Here is a 20,004-nt window from a genome sequence, read left to right as displayed (position 1 = left end):
CCTTACTGTCACGGCCTCTCTTGTTGCGGAGCACAGGCTCCAGACACGCAGGCTCAGTAGTTGTGGCTCACGGGCCTAGTTGCTCCGTGGCATGTGGGATCTTCCCAGACCAGGGCTCGAACCCATGTCCCCTGCATTGGCAGGCAGATTCTCAACCACTGCGCCACCAGGAAAGCCCACGGCAAACATTTGTTTACCAAACATTTGCTCTTCCCATATTCCTGTGAATTATTTTCTTCCCCTTTGAAGTCGCAGACCCCTACTCCCTTCTCCTTAGCTCAGGATGACATATAAGCTTCAATTTCCTGACTGCCAGAGAGCCTCACAACTTTGGCATTCCCATATGTACACAATGAAAGTTTTTATTTTCTGTTGTTAATCTGTATTGTGTCAATTTAATAATCAGGCCAGGCAAAGAATCTAGAAGAGAAGGAGAAGTTTTCCTCCCTTACAGCTCTTTCACACTGGAGATGAGGTTGAGAATGTGGGAGCGCAGAAGTACACACTGGAACCCCAAATTTCTAGCCTCACAGTTGAAAAAAACAAAACAGATGCAAAAAGGAAGTGGACTTGTAGAAAGAAGCCAACACTACAGGAAACAGACCAGTCCCAACAGGATTAAAACAATTATAGCCAATTATCCCAGACTCCTTACATCAAGCCTGACCATCCTTCAATATGCTCTTATTTCCTTTTTGGCCTAAACTAGTTCAAGCTTGTTTTTAATCCCTTATAATGAAGGGAGCCCTAACTAATTAAACAATATGGTATACTCAGAAGTATATGAAATGTTCAGGATGAGAGAAGCAGCTGTTGGGGTGAAGTCTAAAGAAGTTAGTTGGAACTTGTGTCGCCAGATGGAACAGAAAGGCTGCTTCAATCAGTTTTGCCAAGGGTGAAGATTGTCACTAAAGATTCACATGTGAATGTTATCCAAATAGTGGTTTTATACCTGACATGATCAACTTTCATTTCCCTTTACAAGTTCAGTTTGGCAACTGACAATCAGTCATATTATGAGGCCTAATGGGAGAAAACTTAAGTTTGAAGGCAAATGACTGATTTTTTTTTTTTTAAGGAAGAATTTTATTTTATGGTAATTCTGGTTGAAGTTTTCAACCAAAATTCAAGTTTTTGCCTGTGGAGGTTATGTGTCAACTGATGGTAGGCCAGAATTATTTTGAAAGTTGAGGTTTATCTCAGTTTCCATGCATTCAGATCCAGTTTTCAATCTTCTCTTGACAACTTTTTCACATAGAACTTAGAAATCTCCACTGATGTCCCCAGCATGTGTGCTAATTTCAACACGGTTTTTCCAAGTTTTACTCAATTTACTTTAAGGTTCATTAAACTCCTCTGCACACTGACTTGGTCCTAAATTAGCTATTGGAAGCCTGGTGATTGACTGAACTTTCGTCACTATGGATTTGCCTTTCTTATATTTACTAGATTGATATTCACTACTTTTTAATTTGGCTAAGTGTTTTCCTTTCCATTAAATTGATTCTCCTAGTTGATGATTACAGTGAAGCGCGTGGGGAACATTATTCTAATATACCTTCTTTATCTTAAGCCCATTTCAGTCAGATTTTACCCGGGAAGGATTGCAAGCCATTGTGCACTGCTTTTAAAAATAGAGCTATTCAGTAGGTCCTTGTCGGTTATCTATTTTATATATAGTAGAGTGTATATTTTAATCCCAAAGGGAACTATACTCAATATCTTGAAATAACCTATAATGGAAAAGAATGTAAAAAAAGAATATATACATATACATATGTATAACTGAATCACTTTTAAATCAACTATATTTCAATAAAAATTTTAAAAAATAGAGCTATTTTTCTAATAGTTAAGGTGAACAGTGATTTGGGAAAATATCAATGATTGACATGAGTGAAAAGAGAAGTCATAATACTTTTAAATTAATATAGTCTTGATTATTGTTTTCATATTAGTGAAAATAAAATAACTTCAGAGTAGAAGTACCAGTGCATTTTCTTTTGTCATTTACATCCTGATAGAGTATTTCTCAACTTCCCAAATTTAGTTATACTTTAAATGTTTATTGTTGAATTTTCCTACTAACATATTACCTTTAGCAATAAGACAGAAGAATAATAAGCCAGTTAACTGGATAAGGTGTTAGCTTTTGGGTGTCTATGACAACCCAGTGTTTTGTAATTTTTTCCCCTTAAAGAAAGAAAGGACAATAGTTGACACAAAATTGCCAAACAAAGGAAAAGTGTTAAAACTGGGAAGTCTCTGATTGTGGGAATGAATTGTTAAGTGAGTTTTCCCAAGTTTACAATTAAGCTAGAATTCATAACTATGTGCTCTTTGATCCAAATACCCCAAGGGTGTGGAATCATTACACATATCATTACACATAAAAGCACAACAGGAAGTTTGATGCTTCTTTGACATAAGAATCCAGTTACACTGCAAAAGATTTTCTACTGGAAAGGCTGGATAAATGCTTAATGGTTTCTATTTTACTTATTTTTTCAAATTAAGGAGTTCTTTTAATAAGCACCTTAAATAGTGACATACCATTTTTCTTGTTTTTTTAAAGTATCATATAGAGTCACTGATTTTAACTCAATATTCTATGTGTGTTGATCCATTAGAACTATTTCTATTTTTAATCTCTCATTTTTCCAAATGTTCTTCAACGATGGTGAGGGCTTCATTAAGGGACTGCTGTATCCATTTGAACCAACTCTGTCAGTTTTTGAAAATTTGTTTGCTCATCTGAGAATATATCCCAGACTTGACCATTTCTGTTCCCAGACCTAGAATCAACTAGTGTCTCAAGGAACCTGAGTTTCTTTCAGTGATGAATGGTTTTAGAGTATATCTTCTGTAGTTTTTATGTCTTGTAGTTTCTGCCTTGTCAATTCACTGCTGGTATTTGCTTTATATTTGTTAATAATTATAACTTCATGATTAATTAGGGACCTCATTAATATAAAATGTCCTTTTTGAACTTTTAAAAATGCTTATTGTGGGTCCAATTCTACCTTCCATAATATCAATATAATACCCTCTCTTTCCTTTTAATTCACATTCGCCTAATATATCCTTTCTCATACTTTTATGCACATTATTTTGTTTCAGATGTGTCCCATATTCAGCATACAGTTAAATTTTACTTTGTAAGTTAATGCAAAAATTATTTTGTTTTGTTTGATGTGGTAAACGAACTTACATCACATGACATGATAGTTTTTCTAAATTCTGCCATATTATTTTTCTATTTTCTATACATACATGTGTATAAAAAGCAAACTTAAAATAATATATGTAAATTAAACAGCTGTATTTTGTGGTCTCTTCTTTACTCTTTGTACTTCTAAATTTAGTACCACTTATATCTTTGCTCTCATGGTTACTTATATAAACATATTAAATATATTTTTAGATCTCCACATATTAATTTTTGACAGTATGCCTAGGCTCCCTATTATGATTATTAATAAAGTTGCCTTTTTACATCTGCTCCTCTCTCCCCCCTTCTTGTTTCTTTTGTTCATCATTAAATTTAGCAAATAGTTTGTTGCTTGCTAGTCTTTTAAATTTGCTTAAGCATTTACTGGGTAATCTGTTAGCTTAAAATGTTATATTTATTCCTTGATTTTACATAACAGTTAATGAACTTACTTTATTTTTCTTATTTTCCTCTCCATTCTCTTTCCTATTTTTGAATCCCCTATATTCCTCCCCTGCTTTGCCTTATGAAATCTGCACTTATTTTAATCGTTTAACTGTAGATTATTTTAGATTCCTATGCAAACAATCATGTTTTGTGACAACAGTGACAGGTGTATTTCTTTATAATCCTTATGCTTTTTATTTCTTCTGCCTAATTTAAAGAACTCATTATAATTTTGAAAGAAAAAGGTGGGAGGAAATTGCAGATATCATCTAATTCCTGACCTCAAGGGGAAAACTTTTAATAAATTTCTTGTAAATCTAACTTTGGTCATTCAACTTTTCAGTTCTAGAAATTTTACTTGATCCTCTTTTTTTTAATAACAGCTTTTTTTGAGCTATAAGTAACATACCATAAATGTACTCTTTTAAAATGTACCATTCATTGTATATAATCTCTAAAGGTTAATTCATGTTGTAACATATACCAGCAATTCATGTCTATACTGAATAATACTTTACTGTTTAGATATACCATATTATATTTATTCATTTATCAGTTGATGGACATTTGGTATATTTCCATTTTTGGCTATTATAAACAATGCTGTTATAAATATTCATGGACAAGTTTTTTAATAGGCATATATTTTCAATATTCCTGGCTGTATAGCTAGGAGTGTGATTACTAGGTAGTATGGTAACTCTATTTTTAACATTTTGAAGAACTGCCAACCTGTTCCAAAGTGGTTGTATCATTTTATAATCCCATCAGCAATGTATAATTGTTTAAAATCCACATATCCTCTCCAAACTTGCTATTGTCTATATTTTTAGATGCCTGACCTTGGGAATATTAGCAGAAGGAATTAGTGTCACAAATCTAAATGCCCATATAAGCAAGAAGGCAGGTGAGGGTATGGGCTCTGGATTGATTATTTTGCATAAATGAAGGAGGTTCCCAAGACAGTCCCTTGCTAACCCTAGGAATCCACTAACTCTGGGAAGAGCAGGTCCTCTCTGGTCAAGGGAGTCCCCTGATGTCAAAATATCAGATAGAGAAACTAAAAAACATGGCTAATACATATGTACCTACCATTATAATATCATATAGAAGAGTTTCACTGCCCTAAAATTCCCTGTGCTCCACCTATTCCCAGACAACCCACAGCAACGACTGCTCTTAATGAGCTCTATAATCTGCCTTTTATGGAGTGTAGTATACCTAGAATACAGTGTGTGGCCTTTTCAGACTGGCTTCTTTCACATAGCAATATGCACTTAAGCTTCCTCCATGTATTTTCATGGCTTGATATCTTATTTCTTTTATCTTTCAATAATATTCCATTGTATGGATGTACCACAATCTGTTTATCCATTCACCTACCAAAGGATGTCTTGGTTGCTTCTAATTTCTGAGAATTAAACTGCTATAAATCTTTGGGTGCAGGTGTTTGTGTGTATGTTTTCAATTCATTTGGGTAAACAGTGAGCACAGCTGGTGTATGGTTAAGAGTGAGTTTAGTTTTGTAAGAAACTGCTAAACTGCCTTCCAGAATGACTGTACGATTTTTCCTTCCCACTAGCAATGAATTAGAATTCTTGTTGCTTTAATCTTCCCCAGCATTTGATGCTATCAGTGCTATGGGTTTCAGACACTCTAATGGGTGTGTAGTTATCTGTTTTTTAAATTTGCAATTCCCTAATGACGTGTGGATGCTTTGCATCTTTTAATGTTCGTGTTTTCAAATCTTTTGTCCATTTTTAATTGGGTTAAAAGTCACACTTTTCCTGAGCATACACACAGTCCAGCAAATGTGTGCTTCGTTCTACATTCTCAGGAATATATGGGAGCTTTACAAAGCTTACTATGGGCATCTTATGCCACAGCTTTTCCTTTTAAGTGTTTTAGTAAGCCTCTACTGTTATTGCTGACTCAGGCAGATTCAACATTAAACAATAATCATTGATTGTTTTCTGCAAACAACAGGTTGTTTGCATAGAGCTGAGTCAGATCGAATAAAGACAATCCCTGTGAATGCAGCATTTCCAGAGATCTGCCCCACAGGTCAAGAGTAACCATTATGCGGGTGGGGGGGGGACTGTTGTGAACATATACTGCCTGCCCCTCCAGTGGGTAGGCTGTTCTTTTTCACAATAACTATGGTTGTGAAGTAATTTTTAACGCTACAGCAGGACTGGGTGGTAATAGGACAAGTTAAAACACCACAAAGCTGACTGTTCTTACCCGGATTCAGCAATTTTTAAAAAATAAATGCTACCATTGTTGCAAACCTTAATTTCAAGAGTTCTGAAAATGTCAATGCTCATTTTCATTTTTTTTTACCAGTATTCTCGTTGCCTTTATGTAGGAGACAATTTTAAGAGATCCTTACTCTGCTATTCCTAAGTGCTTCTCCTTGATCTCTTTTTATAGAATCAAGTTTTGTTAAAACTTTCCATATTATTATCTATGTCCTCCATTATTGCATATTTTGAATATATGCATCATGGTTGTTTAAGAATCTTGTCTACTAACTCCAATATATAGATCACCTATAAGTTTGTCTTTTCTTTCTAATTTTCTTCCACTTTTCATTCATATGGTATTGTTTCTTTGTAATACCTAGCATTTATTTGAATTAAGTATCATTGTATACATAATGTTATGGAGTATCTGGATGTTATATTCTTTTCCCAGAAATGATTCATTATTTCCTGCTCCAAATTGATAAAGTGGCACTGAATCACCTTAATTAGACCAAAGTTAGCTTAAGTCTGGGTTTCAATTTTGGAAAGGTTCTATTCACCTCAGGGTCACCTCTGTTCCAGAGACATAGCCCTTGGCAATCTTTGAAGACTGTGTTCACTATGAACCTTCCCTACTTCCTTGAACTGTAAATATTTGTCAGGAAGAGCTTAAATTTTCATTCCAGACATCATTTTGTTCGCCTCTGTCCAAAACTGAAAAATGTCCCCACAAGTAAAGCAGCTGCACAATTTCAGCTCAGTTTTTTGATGTTCTCACTTCTCCAAAACCTTTGCCAATTTCTCATTTAAGCAGCTTTCTAATGTTTTAAATAGACCTTTTTTGTTTTATATTTTATAAATCAAAAATTCTTGTTTTTAGCAGGATTGTTTTCGCCATCTTATGTGAAAGACCAAGTATGAATACAGCAGGTTTTCCATTCATGCCGACATGGACAACTATATTCCCTTATTTCCTGAGATATAATCTATTTCATTTATATTCTATATTGATTGTGAGACATACAATGGATAATTCACTTTTATAAATAACTAATAAGCAAAGTAAGGAATATTCAAGTCTCAATTATATCAAACCTGTAAATTACAACAACTTGGCTGACCTTGTTTTCCTTAATTTATTTCTTTTTTGGCCCAAAACTGACAAATTTAATATTCATCACTTTTCTCTGATTCAAATATTTTTTCCTTCAAAGGCTAATGGAATGTTAGTGAATTACAGCAGTGAATTTTTATAGTTAGGACAAAATTATCCTACAAAATATATGATAGACAATTCTACCTGCAATATTTATCTTCATTAAACTTTTCTTTTGGAATCATGATGACATATTCCATAGAATTTTAGATTATGTTGCTCAATTTTATCTGATTCTCATTTTTTGTTTTCTTTTGTTTCTTTTTCTTATGAAAACCATTAATTGAAGCAAAGTATAAAATAATGCTAGCAGCACCTTCAATAAATTGATTAGAAATGAACTCCAGTAAACTAATATGTGCTTAAAATATTTAGAAATCTAAGTTATCATTTACTATCATTATCATTTACTAATTCTATTTGGAATTACACAAACAGGTAGAAATCAAATAAAATGTGCAAGAAAGTTACAAAATAATTAAATTAAGCTTTTCAGATAGTCATATCACTATTTTTCTCTACAGTTATATTGATTTCAAATTAAATTTTAAAATAATGTTACTAGTTTTGGGATCAAAAGATATGTGTTCTGACATATAGCATACTAATTTCTGGCAGTATGCTCTCCTCTCCAGCAAGTTACTTAAATATTCGATCCTTGTTTAATTGTAAAATAACAATGTAAAACATTTCCTATTTCTATACATGTGCTTAGAGAGATTACTATATCAATTTGTATAGAACTCTAGAAAGTAAGACACTGATATCTTCATTATACAGATAAGAATCAGGTACCAAGAATAAATCAGTATGTGTGAGTGCATGCATGTGTGTGTATGATCATTTATGTGATATAATTTTAGACTTAGAGGAAAGTTGGAAAAACAGTACACAAGTTCATATATCCTTTGGTCAGACTCATCAATTAAAATGTTCCACATTTGTTTTATCATGATCATTTTCTCCCTCTAACTCTATGTCTCTTCTCTCTCTTTTTCTCTCCCCTTTTCTGTCTCTTTCTTTGTCTCCCTCCCAATACATGATTGTGAATTTTACATATATATATTTTTTCTTTTTTCCCTAAATAATTTGAGTATGTCAGGTACATGGTGCTCTCTTATTCCTTAGTACTTCAGTATGTATTTCCTAAGAATGATGACTCTATTACACCATCACAATATAATTATCAAAATCAAGATATTTAACATTGATACGATGCCATCATCTAACTGCTTTTCTAACAAAGTCTGTACACAAATGTCTTCAATTGTCCCAACATTGTTCTTTAAAGTTATTTTGTTTTTATCTAGGAGGTAATCCAGAGTCACTAAGTGCATTTGTCTGTTTTCTTAGTCATCCACTACATGAAAAACTTTCTCAAACTTTCTTTCTTTTTAAAACTTAACATAGTAGAAAAAAAATAAACAATGATCTCTGACCTTGGAAAAGCTAAAAATTTTAATGGAACTCACTTTCCTATTAGTAAGATGGGTTGTTGTAATAATTAAATGAGGTACAACATACATTAAGCATTCAGCAAAACAGTGGAACAAAGATACTATTTAAAGGACACAAAAACTGTCTTGATAATTTTGATTAATGCCCTGATCAACTTAATTTTTATCTTACATTATATTAAGTAATATCTAATCATGGTAAAATAATAACAATAGGCAAAATTTACTTAGTACCTACCATCTGTCAAGTACTATGGTAAGTTCAATACACATATTATCTTACTTATGATTAAACAATTTTCATTTTAATATGGGGAGTTTTATTATCATAATTTTATAAAATAGGAATATGAATTGCATATATAGATTATATTACCTGCCAAAGTAAATTGCTAATTAATCATAAAGGAGTTAAAGCCAGATAAACTGATTCTATAAACCATCCTTTTCTTTCCATGGTAGATTTTCTAAAATTTGTCCTATCAATTGGTGTTCTGAACAAAACTATTTAATCGTCAAAAGCTCTTTTACATCATAATGTAAGAATATTTTTCAGCAGTCAACATAAATCAAAGAGAATTAAATATAGGGAAATTTATTATCACACATAACTAGGAAGTCCAAAGAAAAGACAAGTTTCAGGATTGAATTAATTCTAAATAATTTATTTTGGTTCACTTCACTATGGTTCACTTCTCTCCCCCTAACCTCCTCTAATTCTCAGCTTCATTCTCAAGCCAGTAGTCAAAGAAATGTCTCACATATATGAACAACAATGTTCAAAAATGAACACAATATAATGTCTCTTCCTAGAGATCTGTCAGAATGAAAAAAAGAAATCACAAAAGACATCAGAAAACTTACTGTTATATTTTGGTGAATCACAGGCCCATTGGTAAATGCAGTCCTATCCGAAGGAAATGCCATACACTCCTTAACTTAGTTCTTTGATCCTGAAACAAGAAAAAGAAGATGGTCACGATCAACTTAGGCCAGCCAGAGCACACTGCACCCTGAATCTACTTTATAACATAAAGGGATGAGATAGAATTTTGTGGAGACAAGAAACATATTCTCTAAAACTATTTTTGATATTTATCACACACACACTAATACAATAAATATTCTGAGAACTCCTAAACAAATCCATTTAACTTCAAATATCCCAATATTTTCTCAAAACATATGACAGTGGCTCGGTGTTTCATAGGATAGCTATTAGCATATCAAGACACCTTATGTCCACTGCAAAATTTGAGGTATATTCTGTTCTATCTTAATAATTTTCCAAATAAATGATAGGAAATAGTAATTGCCTCCTACAAGACAGACAGACAGACACACACACAAACACACACACACACACACACCACTACTCCACAAATACTGGCAGAACTCTGTAAGATCTGTAGTTAAAAGGTCTAGAAAAAGTTATTTATCATTTGGTTATGATGCATCATCATATCTGTATAGTGACAAATATATCTGAACAATGTTATGATAGTAGATGAAATTACAAAGATTTAATAATGGCCAATTAGGAACGTGAAAACTAATGCTATAAAACTAGTTTTTAAACTCTCTATTATTAAATCTCTTCAGTTGCACCATCTCAAATAATATTCCTTGATTTATTTTCTTTCATATATGTGTTTGCCATTGTATTGGAAACTGTTAATCAGAAATTATAGGAAAAAAATTCCACCCACTATGCCTTCTATTCATCATCTAAAATCTGTCAAGAAAATCTGGGAATGAAAAAATTTCTGACCTTGTGATGAATGTATACAATGTATCAGATTCACACAGTGCTTTAAATACATTATCTGGTTTGATACTAACAGTAACCCTATAAAATAGATATTATTGTTATCATTTTACAGTTAAGGGATATTAAGCCACTTTGCCTCCATGTTCAAAATTTATATTTACAATATAAATTGTTATGAAAATGAAGCTAATGAAATCCTATAAAAAAGCAACAGATCTGTCAGACAGTAAGTTCTAGATCTTGGTCTAATTTGATTCTCTGAACATTAAACTGACTTTTTTTTTTTTTTTTTTTTGGCGGTATGTGGGCCTCTCACTGTTGTGGTCTCTCCCGTTGCGGAACACAGGCTCCAGACGTGCAGGCTCAGCGGCCATGGCTCACAGGCCCAGCCGCTCCGCGGCATGTGGGATCTTCCCGGACCGGGGCACGAACCCGTGTCCCCTGCATCGGCAGGTGGACTCTCAACCACTGTGCCACCAGGGAAGCCTGTAAACTGACATTTTTAATACATGACCACAATTGACCAACAACCTGTACAATTAGGATAAACTTCTTCTGAACCTCAGCACATTAGCATACCTTTCACATGGTATGCTGAAAGGAACATTCATATATAACAATAATAATGATTGAAATAAAACATACCATGACAATGACTAACTACAGATCATATGATATGCTAGATGCTTTATGCACATTATACATTCTTCTCATAATCACTTTGAGGATGGTATCATTATAAATCCAATGATAACTGAGGCACAGAGAATTTAGTAATTTAACTAAGTCCTTAGAGTTAAAAGTGAAGACGTAGAAAAATTTACACTTGCAGGAAAAATCCTTGCTCTAGAATAGTAGCCTATCTATACATTATCAAATAATCTTTTAAATTAAATTTTGATTAACTTACCACTTAATACCCATTTTAAAAGAATTAATTGAAACCTTTTTTTCTGAGGTAGTTTGGACATAGATACAGAAACCAGGGTTTCTTAACCTCAGCACTACTAACATTTTGTACCAGGTAATTTATCTTTTTGGAAGGAAGGGGGCTATCCTGTGCATTTCAGTATGTTTAACAGCAACCTGAACCTCTACTAACTAGAAGCCAGCAGCAAATCCCCTCCCCAAGTTGTGACAACCAATAATATTTCAAGATATTGCCAGATGTCACCTGTGTGCTGAAATAATCTCTTTGGTAAACACTGGGTAATACCTAGTGTAGAAAGGAGAAGAGAATTACTCAGTGCATGTTAACAAAAAGGTGAGAGGGAAGGGGAATGGGAGATAAAAATTACAAAAGAAAAGACATGTTATTTCAAGGAAAATTGAGATATATCAAAAGTAAGGAGAAATAAAATTCAAATGAAACCTGATAGATTAGTTGTCATGAATGTAAGTGGAGTCCGCTGACCCTCTGTGCCAATAAAAGTCAAAGGTTTGGATGAGAGGCTCTCAGGTTTTGGTTTGCATTCTTATCACAGGAATACCTGACATAGAGTCAAATTCCAAAAAGTCGCTGCCAGATTTCTAATTAAATCTACCTTTCTGACAACACCAGTAGCCCCTCAGATGATTCAAGGGATAGAAAGAAATGTTATGAAAGGGGTCCACTTGAGTATTTGAGTTTTAGATATCAGGATTCTCTCCAGTTGGTGGTATGTTGTAAACAGAAACAATTGCTGAGAGATCCAGTTACAAACTTAGACTATTAGCTATGGGTAGGTGGGTGGGGGGCAACTTAGGCATACTGGGTAAAAACCTCATTTAACAGTGGAAAGAACGAAAGTGAATCTTAAAGTGGGTGCTGTGACTTTTCTTTACTGATAAGAGACCACCTGAAGGAAAATTAAAATATTCTTCATAACTTTCCCACCAAACATAGCCTGACTCACAGATGCAGAAGATTATTCTCACTGAAATTGTATATAGTCATCCTTCTCTTGAGATTCTACAGCTTTTCTTAAGTGGGCAGTAAGTAAATACAAAGACATAATGGTCTATTTGCAATTACAACTTCAGAATTTCATTGTATGAGGAATTAGGAAAGGTGTGTGATCGGACAAGAGGGCTAGGGAACTTGACTGGAATCCACTTTTTTTCTTTTTTATGGGGAGAATATTGTTTTTATTTCTACTGTTAATTTATTGGAATTGTTTGAAAGAGTGATGAAGATTGTTGGGAAGATAAAGACCCTCTCTAAGGTACTGATACTCCATATCAGTTTGATTCCTCCAAAAAGCAGACACAATGATGGAATAGATGTGCAAGTGATTTATTGGGGAAATATCTGTGAATGGCAAATGGGAGGTAAAAGGACAGCAAGAAGAGCCTTTAGACTGATGCAGGTCTAGAAGCTGTGACAAGAAAGGGGAAGGAAGGATGATTGGGCAGGAAGATTCTCAGACTGAAATGGAGTTACAAAAATGTTTCATCTAAGCCTGTGGAGTATCCTCAAATCCAAGTTTCAGTTAGAGCAGTCATGCATCCTACAAGAATGGTCCAATCATTTTCTGGGAATAGCCCAAGGGAAGCATAGCCTCAGTGCACCAATGTGGTGGTGAATCCAGAGGGCTGGAAGCAGGGACTATTAGTATGCACCTTGTAGTAGGCTCTCTTGAAGGAGATCGGAGAAGCACTTTTCCATGGTGGCCACATACCCACTCCTGCAGGTACACTTTCTCTTACTGGCAAGAAACACTCTGGCATTCTAGTAACTTTTAATCAATGATAAGTGAGGTTATTTTTAATTTTGCTTGACATTTTAAATTATGTGTACTTTTGATATTCTTTAAATGAGCAACTATTAATTTTATGAAAAATAATTATATTTTCTAAAATGGTATTTTTGCACTCAAAATTATTTATAGCTCTCCAGGTATTCTACAAGTTTAAATTATTCCTTTCCTTCCTAAAGTTTTATGTAGGAAACCATTTGCTTAATATTCCAAGGAAAAGTATATATGTAAATATGTAATGTATGTCTGATATAAAATAGGCATTGCTTTCCATTTTCAATATGGCTGTTTACAGAGCAATAACAATAATTTTAAAAGCTGATATACATGTATAGTCATATACTGCTTTTGTATTTTATGTATACTTTTAGGTTATCTACTTGATAAAATGTTTCTTGGGAGTATGAATTCTTCTATTATACACTAATTATGGTTTACTGTGCAAACTAATTATACAACCATAAGTATATATTTTACACTTAGAATATATTTTGGAGATTGTTATTTTTAGAATATATAATGAAAATAATACCATATCTGAGTTGAAGAAGTTATACTTTTTTAGAGCACTTTTTCATATTGATATATAATATTTTTGAGGCTTTCATTTATAAATATGTCCTAATAGTCCATAAACACAGAATTGATATTTTATTTGCTATAAATTTACCTAGCAAAAAAATGTTAATGAACACTTATTATTTTGTTTTTCTACTCAGCAAGCAAAACTTTGTATTACTGTTAGATAATTTCCCATTGTATATTTTCTTACAAACTTCAGTGGAGGCAGATATGTCTATTTTCAGTATAGCAGCTAAAAGAGGGCAGGATTTCTAGACCTGTTACTACTCATTCAGAGTTCAAAAATGTGAACCACCATGGTCAATCAAATGCTCTTAACTGTATCCTTGAATGTGGAATAAGTGAAAGGGTAACTAGAATTTACGCATGATGTAGCAACAATGATGTCCACAGGTGCTGACAGGGTCCTGCAGCTTCTGAAGCATCATAACTAGACTCACTGATAAAACATAATCATTGCATCTTTATTTTCTGTTTACTCATTGACTAAGACTGATATTCTATATCTAAGTATTCAATAGTCTTTCAAATACATTTCTCCTTTTTTTCTTAATGATTCCATCATCACTTTTCTGTTGCATACCAAGGATTCAGATCAAAACCAACGATGCATAAAGACACCACATCATCCAGAAAGAACGACAGTCCATATTTAGTTATAAAACTCAGTGGAGAAATAAGGATGTAAATGTTGCATTCAAAGTCTTTGATGGAAATCTGGCAGTTCACGTAAAATAATGCTGAAATGGCTAATTAAATGAGTATCTATGATAACCTAGTATCAAATGTCCATAGAAGTCAAAGCTTTAGGAAAATATATTTATGTTGTAATCATTTAGGATAAAGAATATGAATAATTCAAGGATCATAGGGAAGTATGGGTATCTCTGAGTTGAAAATAAAATTACTAACCAGATCAAATATCTAGGGTGAAATTAAAGGGTTTTCTATAAACATACTTAAATTCCCTGATTGATCTCTTTTACCTGCAAAGCTAAAATAGCTAAGAACAAACCTTTAAATTTGATCAGAGGAATTGCCAAATTGTAATTTCAGAAGAATGTAAAACCTTACCTGTTGCTATAAGGAAAAGTCAGCTAAAGTTATGTAAGGAGAATTGAAATGAGGATGTCTGATGACATCAGGACAACCTGAGTTCCATAATGCCCTATCCAACACTGAGCCTTGCTTGTCCACTGAAGTCTCTTCTCTTTTGTGCATTGAGACTTTCATCCCTGCTTTACAATTTTGCTATTTTCTTGCCTCAGGTCATTTTGTTGCAAAAACAATACAGTTCCACTTGTGCTTCCCTGCACTGTCTTCAGAACCATAAATAGTCAGGTCCAAGTGTGTCCTAAGGAGGAAAAAGATAACAAAACAGGTTCTCTAGGAGCATGTGAGCTATGAGAGTTCTCTATTAATGCTGGAGAAATATAACTGTAGTTGCACTCATCAAGTTTTCAAAGTTCTATGGATAATGGATTGTTTCATTCTAATAGTTTGTACATAAACAGAGGGTTGTCTCAAAGGTGACCCACACTAAAAACTGTGAGATCCTCAAATGTCCTTGCAATAGTGTAGAAAGAAAAGTCAAAATATTTGGGGAGTTAAAAATACTGAGTGAATTTAGCTTGTGTTCAGCTTATGCAACCTCTATTTAAAATACACAAGGGGAAAGAAATCAATCACTCAGGGCTTGAGTGGACAACCAGCAACTTTGAAAATTACTTTAGTTATAATGTGAAATCCTATAGTTTAAATGATTGAGTGCTTTAATTTCAATGGGATGGTAATAGATACAGGGTGGAAAAAAACAATCACTGATATTTTGTTGTCAGAGGCTGTGTGACTGTAGTTACCACATGGGAATAGGGATGATGTAAAAATCATGACCTGACTTAGAGGGAATTTGGATGGTGGATACTTAATCATATATCTCTGTGTTATATTCAATCATGTATCTCATTCCCATATCTGCACATTTTATTTTTTTCCTGATTTGCACTCTTTCTGTAGTCATGAAACCATGTTTGCCTCTTCTACTGCTGTAGTTACAGATTGAAACATTTATGACAAACAATCCTGGTCTCTCATATTACTTGCAGGTACAAGCTTAACAATCCTGGCTTCTTAGCTGGCTGTTCTGAGCCCCTCAACTCCTTCCCCAGGGCTTTTTCTCCTTTGATACAGGACACCACATAGCCCTGTTTGAAATCAGCCTGGTACAACCAAAAATGGGGAGGAGATAAAACTTCATGGGGAAATATTTGATCAATTAGAGACTGAAGTCAGTGGATAAACTCTTTCCCCCGCCTACTCTAATGGACTACCCTGTGATGGAGTTTATATGGTTTCTTGAAAGACATGATGGAATTAGTCAGCTGGACATCTCAGCAGTCAACTGTAATGTAACCTTGCATAGGCTTTCCTGCCTTTCTCATTTTTCTTTTTTTGTCCTTTACACCTACTCATTGAATTATACTCCCTAATAAAGTAATAATATACAAACCTCCTGATTCATACTTTGTTTTTTGAGGTTATATTAAGAGAGTTGCACAAAAATCAAGATGGGATTCTGGAGCTCCAAATTGGTCTGATGGCACTAAGGATCCCACTGCTGGTAGAAAGTATGAGGCAATAACAATCAACAGCAATTGTGACAATGGCAGGGATAGCGAATTACTAAAGTCGTCCTTTCTGGTTTATTAGAATGAAGTAGATGGAACATAAGAAATAGAAGTATGATGGCTATGACAATAAATGGTACTTGGAAAATTACAGTAATTGTTAGATTGGGGTAGTCTTATTTCTTTTAAACCCACTGATAACCTTGAAAACTATAATGATATGGTCAGGGAAGCCAACAACGAATGCAATGCACAGAGACACTGGCAGACACAGGGAAGCCTAGATTCAAAATTATGACTAAGTTCTAATTTTAATGATGCCACATCTGCAAATAAGAGCAATGTCAGAAAACTGTAGGGTCCTGAGAAACAGATGGGGACATTTGGATAGATGAACCTAAGAACACTGTGCCTCCAGACCGCCCTGTGAAAAGAAACCTCCAGGATAACCGTGCAATGAACTCACCTGAGGAAAACACCTCATCATAGAAAGTTGATTCTCCTTAAGATCTGCTCTCATTACACTCATGGCCTCTAGGCTGATTATCAAGAACAGGTCTCTTCTCAGCCTATGTGCCAAAGGAATTGTAAAAACCAGGGGGAACACGTATGAAAGTGTGTCTTGAGAGTTTTGGTCTGTGAGGACAGAATATAAGATTGGATATGGGCACTCAACTCTCTCTACAAAGGTGAGTCTATTATAATAGTTTGTAGCAATAGATCTTTCTAAAGATTACAATATATAAATATAAAATATTTCCCTGGTTCTTTTCCAAAGGGGCCTGAGGTCATTTTCTATATATATCGTAGGGAAAGGGAGATACTCAGACTTTCTGAGGACCGTTTTATGATATCTGACACTTGAGTCAACTAATGTGAAATATCTTCATCATAATGATAACTACATTTATTGTAAGTCATTTACTTACTAGACAGAAATAAATAGCACCTTTAATTTTTCAACAAAACTTGTGTTTAGGCATCATTGTCTCTACCCTGCGGATCAAGAAATTGAGTCTCAGAGAAACTAAATAACTTTACTAAAAAAATGATACCACTCTAAGCCTCGGAGCCAGATTTAGTTTCCTTAAATCCAAATTGTGCACTCTTTCACTAACATTATGTAATCATATCATGTTAAAATATTATTTTAATATTTTTCGTTATTAAAGAAATACATTCTCATGATTGAAAATACAAAGAATAAAGAATAGCAAAAGAACACAAAAATCCACTCTTGACTGCATAACTTAACAAGTTATCTATAAGACCACTAGCACTGGGACTTTCCTGGTGGCGCAATGGTTAGGAGTCTGCCTGCCAATGCAGGGGACACGGGTTTGAGCCCTGGTCTGGGAGCATACCACATGCCACGGAGCGACTGGGCCCATGTGCCACAACTACTGAGCCTGCACTCTAGAGACCGTGAGCCACAACTACTGAGCCCAGTGCCACAACTACTGAAGCCCGCATGCCTAGAGCCTGTGCTCCGCAACAAGAGAAGCCACCGCAATGAGAAGCCTGTGTACCACAACAACGAGCAGTCCCAGCTCGCCCCAACTAGAGAAAGCCTGCACACAGCAACGAAGACCCAAAGCAGCCAAAAATAAATTAAAATATTAAAAAAAAAGACCACTAGCATTATGAAATCAAAAAATCTCACAAAAAGCAGCAACAATATCAACAATAACAGTAACAAACGCATCAAGAAGTCTGAGTGTACAATCATAGATACACAAAAAGATGTCTTAATTTCTCATGGGTCATAAGATGTTTCATTGTCCAAAGCTCACTACTCAATATGCTCTCAAATGTCAGGGAAAATATTATCAATAGGAAGGCAAGTGCCAAAGATTTGGTACCATTTTTTTTATTATCTCAATGTCATAATAAAAGCTGATCACAGTTGTTTCTTATCAAGTTGCATACTATCATACTATCAACTGCAATGAAGAGACTCCCATCTGCAGGATGACCTCCAACCTTCTGGAAAAATTGTTGAATTATATCTACCTGACAAAAATCAAGCCTTAGTTTCCCAGTTCAAGATAATTAGATACAGTATCACAATGTGAGAATTTGGGTGGTTGATAATAGATCTGCTCTATCTGTTTATCCATTTATGTCTTACCAATTGCTTAGTGAATAAGTCAGCATATTGTTGACATCTTCCATACTTTCTAATCATAAAGTATCTTCCTATGTATTTGAGATTATTCTGGCTTAATTTAAATATTAATTTATGTATTTATTTAGAAATTCTGCATAAAGTAACTAAATTCCATTTTGGTGGCCAACATAAAAAAAATGAAAATGAGAAATAAAATGAATATAAATTATTCTAAACTGCAGCTATCATGAATAAACTTAGAAAACTCAAGTTTTTTTCTATGCTAAAAATAAAATTCCATGATAGGAGATCACAAGGAAAAAAAGTGATATACAAGGGCTGAAAATGATATATTAAAGCTTATAAAAGCTACTTCTAATGCATTTATGAGATTGAAACGTCAAATATAAAACTCTTAGAAAAAGAAAAAAAACAGGTGAATCAAGTAACATCCTTCTGGGCTATTTAACAACAATTATTCTACAGCACTATCAGTTATCATCATTATTTTAGCTGAACTGCTTCCTATATTATTCCTTCCTTACTTCCTTCCTCCCTCCCTCAGTCCCTCCTTTCCTTCCTTTCTCTCTCTCCCTTTCTTTCTCTCTCCTTCTCTTTCTCTCTCCCCCTCTCCCTTCCTTCCTCCATTTCTCCCTTCCTTCCTGGGACTGTGGAGAAACTTTCTGGACTTTTTTTATATTATTATTATTTTAACATCTTTATTAGAGTATAATTACAATGGCATCTTAGTTTTTGCTTTATAACAAAGTGAATCAGCTATACATATACATATATCCCTATATCCCCTCCCTCTTGCATCTCCCTCTGATCCTCCCTATCTCACCCCTCTAGGTGGTCACAAAGCACCGAGCTGATCTCCCTGTGCTATGTGGTTGCTTTCCACTAGCTATCTATTTTACATGTGGTAGTGTATATATGTCCATGCCACTCTCTCATTTTGTCCCAGCTTAACCTTCCCCCTCCCCATGTCCTCAAGTCCATTCTCTACATCTGAGACTTTATTCTTGTCCTGCCCCTGGGTTCTTAATAACATTTTTTTTTTTTAGATTCCATATATATGTGTTAGCATACAGTATTTGTTTTTCTCTTTCTGACTTACTTCACTCTGTATGACAGACTCTAGGTCCATCCACCTCACTACAAATAACTCAATTTCATTTCTTTTAATGGCTGAGTAATATTCCATTGTATATATGTGCCACATCTTCTTTATCCATTCATCTGTTCATGGACATTTAGGTTGCTTCCATGTCGTGGTTATTGTAAATAGAGCTGCAATGAACATTGTGGTATATGACTCTTTTTGAATTATGGTTTTCTCAGGGTATATGCCCAATAGTGGGATTGCTGGGTCATACGGTAATTCTATTTTTAGTTTTTTAAGGAACCTCCATACTGTTCTCCATAGTGGCTGTATCAATTTACATTCCCAGCAACAGTGCAAGAGGGTTCTCTTTTCTCCACACCGTCTCCAGCATTTATTGTTTGTAGATTTTTTGATGATGGCCATTCTGACTAGTGTGAGGTGATGCCTCACTGTAGTTTTGATTTGCCTTTCTCTAATGATTAGTGATGTTGAACATCCTTTCATGTGTTTGTTGGCAATCTGTATATCTTCTTTGGAGAAATGTCTATTTA

This window comes from Leucopleurus acutus (assembly GCF_964270905.1).
Source record: "Leucopleurus acutus genome assembly, chromosome: 7".
Classification (NCBI taxonomy): domain Eukaryota; kingdom Metazoa; phylum Chordata; class Mammalia; order Artiodactyla; family Delphinidae; genus Leucopleurus; species Leucopleurus acutus.
Note: the sequence above shows the minus strand (reverse complement) of the source record.